The following is a 7,638-nucleotide window of genomic DNA, read 5'->3' on the forward strand; positions in this document are numbered from 1 at the left end:
ACTACAAAAAAAAAAAAAAAAATTCACCTATGTCACTTTAGTTTTGTGTATTTCACTGTACATAAATTATATTTCAATAAAATGTATTTTTTTTTAAGAAAAGAGAAAGCAATAATGAGTAAAATTTTGGCACCATAACAATGACACCCAAACTTACTAATAATCACTATATTCTTTATTACTGTCCCTTGGAGGAAAATAAAGAAAGGAAGGAAAAAGAAAGAGAAAGAGAGAGGGAGAGAATTAGGGAGGGAGGAAAAAATAAGAGAAAGAAAGAAAACTAAGATCTGTCTGTTGTTGTTATTGTTACGTGCCATCAAGTCAGACCTGACTCATAGCGACCCCTCCTTGGGTTTCTCAGGCAGCATCACTAAGGAAGTAGATTTACCAACTTTCCTTCCAAGGAGTGGCTGGTGGGTTTGAACTGCCAGCCTTCTGGTTAGCAATCAAGTGCCTTAGACACTTCACTACCAGAGCATAAGAAAATCCTTTGTCAAACAATAAAAATTATTATTTTATTAAATTTCTTCCTTTAAGTTTACTAAGTCTCACAGAGGAAGGTATGTGTAACAAAATGAGAAATACAGAAAGTACTTCTGCACACTAAAGTATAGTTGTCCTTAAGAATAACACTTATGTTGAACTTATGAGCTGAACTAGTTGTTTTTCTCTCAGACCACCATTGTAATGTGAAAGAAAATTATACTATGGTTACTCAGACTTAGTTATTTTGAACATATTTTATCAAAATGAATAAAGTAAAACTATCATTTCAAGAAAAAATATGGATAATATTGGCTGACAATGATGAAATGTTAGATTTCAAGTTAAAAAAAAATTGAAACTTGTCTCCACAAATATGAGCTTTATAGCTTTCCAATACTTAAAATACTTTTTTTTAAAAATGAGAAACATATAGTTGGTGATATTAATTAACAAGTGAGTTTTTTTTGATATTGGGTTAATGAGATGTATCATAATTTGAAAGATTTGCATAAATCAGTTAGTATTTTCCAAATGACCAGTAAAAGATACTACATAATTGTGAATCCATGAAAGATCCTTTCAAACTTCAAAATAGATCAGCAGATTTTAATGTAAGTGTACAAAAAGCTTATTGATATTATTTGAGTCACCATATTTCTAATCCCATTTATACACCCATGGCAAGTTTTGGTGTAGTATTAAACAGAATATTTACAAGTACCGAAAATTTATTAAAATACTTCTCCTCTTTCTAACTACTAATATGTGCAAGACCAATCGCCCTCACATGCACAAAGTAAAACATCTCTGCACAGAATGAATCCAGAAGTAGATTGAAACATAGGTTTTCTATTAAGCTAGATACTAAAGCCACAAAACTAAACCCATTGCCTTCAAAGTTTGTTCCAACTCATAGAGACCCTATAGGATAGAGTAGAACTGGCCCATAAGATTTGCAAACCTGTAAATCTTTACAGAATCAGACTGCCACCTGTTTCTCCTGTGGAGCATCTGTTGGGTTTGAACCAATGATTTTTCAGCTAGCAGGCAAGTATTTAACCACAGTTACAAATGTAAAGACTGCCTCTTCTGACTAACTTTTTAGAAACTATAGTTATTTTTAATAAAATGGCATATTTAAGTTAGCATATAATAGACATATTAAATTTTTAAATGAATTGATGTAATTTTTTTCAATTTTAATCTGTCATATGGTAAATTAATATCTACACATATAATCCACCTAAACTAAAATGTGGACAACAAATCAATATTTCATTGTCTTCAGTATTTTGAAGCATTTGAAGAGGCCATGAGACTAAAAAAGTTGAAAACCCTTGTTCTTTAAAATTTTAATTAAATGTAGTAACAAAATCAATCATAACACTTATTTGACAACATCTATCAATTTGACATCATTCTAGTAAGAAGTCTATCACAGTGCATTGATTATTAACAAAATATCTCTAAAATTCAATTGTCTTAAATTTAGTGGAATGATAGATTGCTAATTTCTTTGAAAAGTTAAGTAGAAAACACAGCCCTAATATTAATCCAAGTTAATTAAAAATAACTACATTTCCTGATATCTTGGTTGGCTTAACACTCTCTGGTGGTATTATTTATAGTGTTACATTTCTGAGCTTTGTTGCTTTTTTCTCAACAGTTAGAAGAAAATGAAATAGCTAATTTGCATGTTTGCATATATTTGCATTTCATTCTTTAAAACCTTAATCCCCAGTATGTAAACCAAAAGTAAAAGAATGAATTAGCACAATTTACATTGATTATATTCATGACCAATATTCTGGCATAACGTACTTGAATTATTTTTAAATGAAGTATGTGATAGGATTTGAAAGTGAGAGAAATAGACTTGAATAATACAGCTGAACTGAGTAAAAGGCAGGAAAGGGAAATCCAAATAAGATATAGATAACATTGGAAGGATAAAGGCGGGGGTACCAGTTAAATAAACAGAACATAGACAATGAGACATTCTTTATGTGTCCTTACTGCACTTTTATTCACTGTACATTTTAAACATTGAGAAGGGTAATCTACACACACACACATTCTCTATACATTTGTACATTGACATACTATATAGTATATTTCACCATTCATATTTCTCTTAACACATACTTTAAGGTATATCACCACTATCCATTAGTCAAAATTGACTTAATGTCAGTGTTTCATAAAACAGCACAATGTTCATGGCAGAAGCTATTGTGTGGTTTACAAAAGACTTTAAGAGATATTTTTGGTTTAAGGTATAAATATTATCTCAGGGCAAAAGTGTTTGGATTCATCCAGCTTCTGTGGCTCCAGAAATTCTGTATTCTGTGAGAATTTGAGAATCTGTTCATCATTTTCCTTCTTTTGATAAGAGAGCCTGAAGACATTAGGCTGAGTTAATGGGATGCATTACTTACTGCTTCAACTGATCTTTGCTTCATGAGAAAAATTTCAGTATTTTCATATGTGACATCTCTTTGGTTGGGTCAACAATTTTTGACCACTGTAAGTTATCACTTGCTTTTTTTTTTAATCACAATATCTACTACAAACATTTGTTTTATTATTTTTCTCCTTTACCAAAGCAATATAAACACATACAGTTCTTGAAATGTATTTTATATACAGTTACATTGAAAGAAATGGATTGACATATAAGTCCATCCAAATAATTGTCTCAATTATGACTAGAATGCCTTTGGAGAACAAAAAAAATTTCTCAATTAATTTATCTATTTATTTGAAGATTCCTATCATGACAAAGATTAATATTGATTACTTATGTAAAGTAAGTTATGAATCATGAGTTTTAAGGAAAAACTGTTTCAAAAGACTCATGACTTCACTATATTTTTTGTTAGAATCATATTCTTTCTGTAGTAAAACCCAGGCTGTAAAACTGATGCTGGACTGAATATTGTTAACTAAAAGTAAAACTACACAAAAACACAGAAAGAATACCTGTCACGGTGAAAATTCTCCCTCTGCCCCCACGAAGGAGCTCTGGTGGCATAGTGGGTAAGATATTTGGCTGCTAACCAAAAGATGAACAATTCAAACCTACCACCAGCTACTATTCTGGAGAAAGATGAGGCAATGGACTTCTGTAAAGATAGATGGCCTTGAAAACCCTATGGAGGTTACTATGAGTCCAGGGCAGTAAGTTTGGTTTTGGTTTCTTTTATGATAATCACACTCCTATTTCCATCTATATTATATATGGAACATCATCTGCTCTTGGATTTAAAAAAATGTTAAGAGTCTTATTGTGACACTTTAAGAGCCCTGATAGCATAGGGGGTTAAGCACTCAGCTTAATTTAGTGTGTTAAGGTCAGCAATTCAAATTTACCAGCCACTCTGCAGAAGAAATGTAACAGTCTGCTTCCATACAGATATAAAGCTTTGGAAACTCTACAGGACAGTTCTTCCCTGTCTTTAGGGTCACTAAATTCAGGTGGGATATATTCAATGTCATATTTAGTCTCTTGTGGACTTGTTTTAATTTTCTTTAGATTCAACTTACGCTTAAGTTGTAATCACCTTGTAGACAGCTGGTTTACTATAAGACTTTACTACCTATAAAGTTTTCTCCCACTATCAGAAAGTAAAATGTTCTTATTAAACATTTTATAAGCAGAAAGTATGTAAACAAAGAAGCAACTACCACCAATCTGTATGGAAAACATTTGGGACATTCCCAAACCCCAAAAATAATGTCAAATCATACCAAATAGCACATAAAACCTAAAATAACATTAATAGAGGGTTCACATACAAAATTCAAAGCTATGGCAGCAACACTGAGATGCACAATGTGGTTCCAGGGGAAGGGGCTTGGCAATGTCACTCTGCCTGTTCAGTGCGTGCTGCCTTTTTAACAGCTCACTAGAAAACAAACACTGAATGCTAGTTTCACTTTTCTCCATTTTTTATAAAAGCTAAAATCCTTTTCAGTTTTCTTTCTTTTAATAAAGACAGATACTCATGTAGATCTAACAACATTCGTAGGTCAGTTTGTCTTATTGTGGTGGCTTGTGTCCTGCTATGTTGTTGAAGGCTAAGCCATTGCTATTTCTGATATCAGTAGGCTCATCCCTTGTAAACATGCTTCAGCAGATCTTCCAGACTAAGACTAGAAGGAAGGACCTAGAGGTGTTCTTCTTTCAGAAGTAGAACCATTATGGCCAGTGGAAACGTTATGAATGGCAGCAGAACATTGCCTGACATAATGTGGAAAGATGAGCTCTTCGTGTTGGAAGGCACTCAAAATATAACTGAGAAAGAGCTGCCTCTTCACATCAGAGTTGATAATGAGGTAGCTGGAGTAAAGCTTTTGGGACCTTCACTTACTGAGGTGGCACAACTTGGAATGAGAAGGAACAGCTGAAAACAACCATTAATAACTACAACATGGAATGTACAAAGTGTGAAATTAGGAAAATTGGAAGTTGGAAAAAATGAAACAGAACTCATAAAGATCAATATCCTAGGCATTAGTGAGCTGAAATGGACTGGTATTGGACATTTGTAGTTGGATATTTGTATGGTCTATCATTCCAGGAATGAAAAATTGAAGAGTAACGGCATCACATTCATCATCATAAAAAAAATTCAAGATCAATCTTGACATACATCACTGTAAGTGATAAGATAATATCCATACATCAACAAGGAAGACCAGTTAATATGACTATTATTCAAATTTACTCACCAACCACTAATGCCAAGGAGGAAGAAAATGAAGATTTTTATCAAATTCTGCAGTCTGAAATAGATCAAACATGCAATCAAATATATCGATACAGGTGAACAGAATATGAAAGTTAGAACAAAAGAAGAAGGATCAGCATTTGGGAAACACAGCCTTGGTCATAGATATGACACAGAAGATTGCATAATAGAACTTTGCAAAATCAAGACTTACTCACTGCAAACATCTTTTTTCAATGACATAAAAGGAGGCTCTACATATGGGTCTCACCAGAATTCATAGGAATCAAATAGACTATATCTTTTGAAAGAGATGGTGGAGAAGCTGAATATTATCAGCCGTAACAAGGTCTAAGGTTGGCAGTGGAACAGACTATCAATTGCTCATATACATGTTTAAGTTGAATCAAGAAAATTAAAACAAGTCCACAAGAGATGAAATATGGCATTGAATATATCCCACCTGAATTTAGATACCATCTTAAGATAGATTTTATTCATTGAACACTAATGACAGCAGACCAGAAAAGTTGTGGGATGATATCAAGAACATCATATGTAAGGAAAGTAAGAGTTCATTAAAAAGACAGTAAAGGCAAAAAAAAAAAAAAAAAAAAAGACCATAATAGATATCATAAAGGTTTTAGAACATGTGTTTAAATGTAGAACAGGTAAAGTGAAAGGAAGAAATGATGGAATAAAATAGCTGAACAGAACATTTCAGAGGGTGGATCAAGAAAACAAAGAATTATAGTGAAATATACAAAAAACCTGGAGGTAGGGAAAAAAAAAAGGGGGAAGAACACATTTGGCATTTCTCAAGCTGAAAGAACTAAAGAAAAAGAATTCAAGCCTATAGTTGCAATATTGAAAGATTCCATGGGCAAAATATTGAATGATGCAGGAAGCATGAAAGAAGATGGAAGGAATACAGAATTAGTACACCAAAAAGAATTGTTTGAGGTTCAACCAATTCAGGAGATTGTATACAATCAAAAACAGTTAGTATTGAAGGAAGAAGTCCAAGCTGCACTGAAAGGATTGGTGCAAAACAGGTCTCCAGAAACTGATGGAGTGCCAGTTGAAATGGTGCAACAAATTAAGGTGGTGCTAGAGGTGCTTACTCATCTATGCCAGGAAATTGGGAAGACAGCTAGCTACCTGACCAACAGGAAGAGATTCATATTCCTGCTTGTTCAAAAGAAAGGTGATTGAACAGAATGAGAAAGTTATTGAACAAGATCATCAATATCAAATGCAAGTAAAATTTTTTTCTGAAGATATTCCAAAAAGAGTTGAAGCAGCAATTTAATAGGGAACTGGCAAAAATTAAAGTCAAATTCAGAAGAGGCTGTGGAACCGACATCAGATGGATCTAGGTTGAGAGCAAAGATTCTAGGAAGATGTTGACCTGTGTTTTATTGACCATGCAAAGGTTTTTGACTCTTTGGATCACAACAAATTATGGATAACTTTATGAAGAATGGGAATTCTAAAATACTTAATTGTGCTTTGAGGAACCTGTACATAGACCAAGAGGCAGTCATTCAAATAGTACAAGGGGATACTGCATGGTTTAAAGTCAGGAAAATTGTGCATCATGGTTGTATCCTTTCACTATACTTATTCAGTCTGTAAGCTGAGCAAATAATCTAGAAAGCTGAACTATATGAAGAAGAACACAGCATCAGGATGGGAAAAAGACTCATTAACAACCTGTGACATGCAAATGATACAAACTTGCCTGCTGAAAGCAAAGAAGACTTGAAGCACTTATTGAGGAAGTTCAAAGACTATAGCCTCCAGTACAGATTATGCCTCAACATAAAGAAAATGAAAATCCTCACAACTGTACCAATAAGCAACCTCATGATAATAGTGAAAATATTGACTTTGTCAAGAATTTAATTTTACTTGAATATACAATCAACACCCATGAAAGCAGCAGTGAAAAAAATCAAGTGGTTTCTGCAGTATGGCATTGGGCAAATCTGCTGTAGAAAACCTCTCTAAAGGGTTAAAAAGCAAAGATGTCACTTGGAGGACTAAGTGTGTGCCTAACCCAATCACCACATATGCATGTGATAGCATGTGAAGAGAGACCAAAGGATAACTGATGCTTTTGAATTATGAGATTGAGATAGAATATTTAATATACCATGGATGTCCAGAAGAACAAAGACATCTGCATTGGAAAAAGAATGACCTTAGAAGTGAGTATGACAAGATTTCTTCTCATGTATTTTGGGCATGTTATAAGGAGGGACCAGTTCATGGAGAAAGACATCATGCTTAGTAGAGAGTCAGTAAATAATAGGAAGATTCCCCCAAAAGATGGAGTGACACAGTGGCTGCAACAATGGGCTAAAGTATAGCAACAATTGTGAGGATGGCATAAGACGGGGTAATGTTTCATTCC

This window comes from Orycteropus afer, unplaced genomic scaffold, assembly GCF_000298275.1.
Source record: "Orycteropus afer afer isolate SDZICR_OR568_19922 unplaced genomic scaffold, OryAfe1.0 scaffold00430, whole genome shotgun sequence".
Taxonomy (NCBI): domain Eukaryota; kingdom Metazoa; phylum Chordata; class Mammalia; order Tubulidentata; family Orycteropodidae; genus Orycteropus; species Orycteropus afer.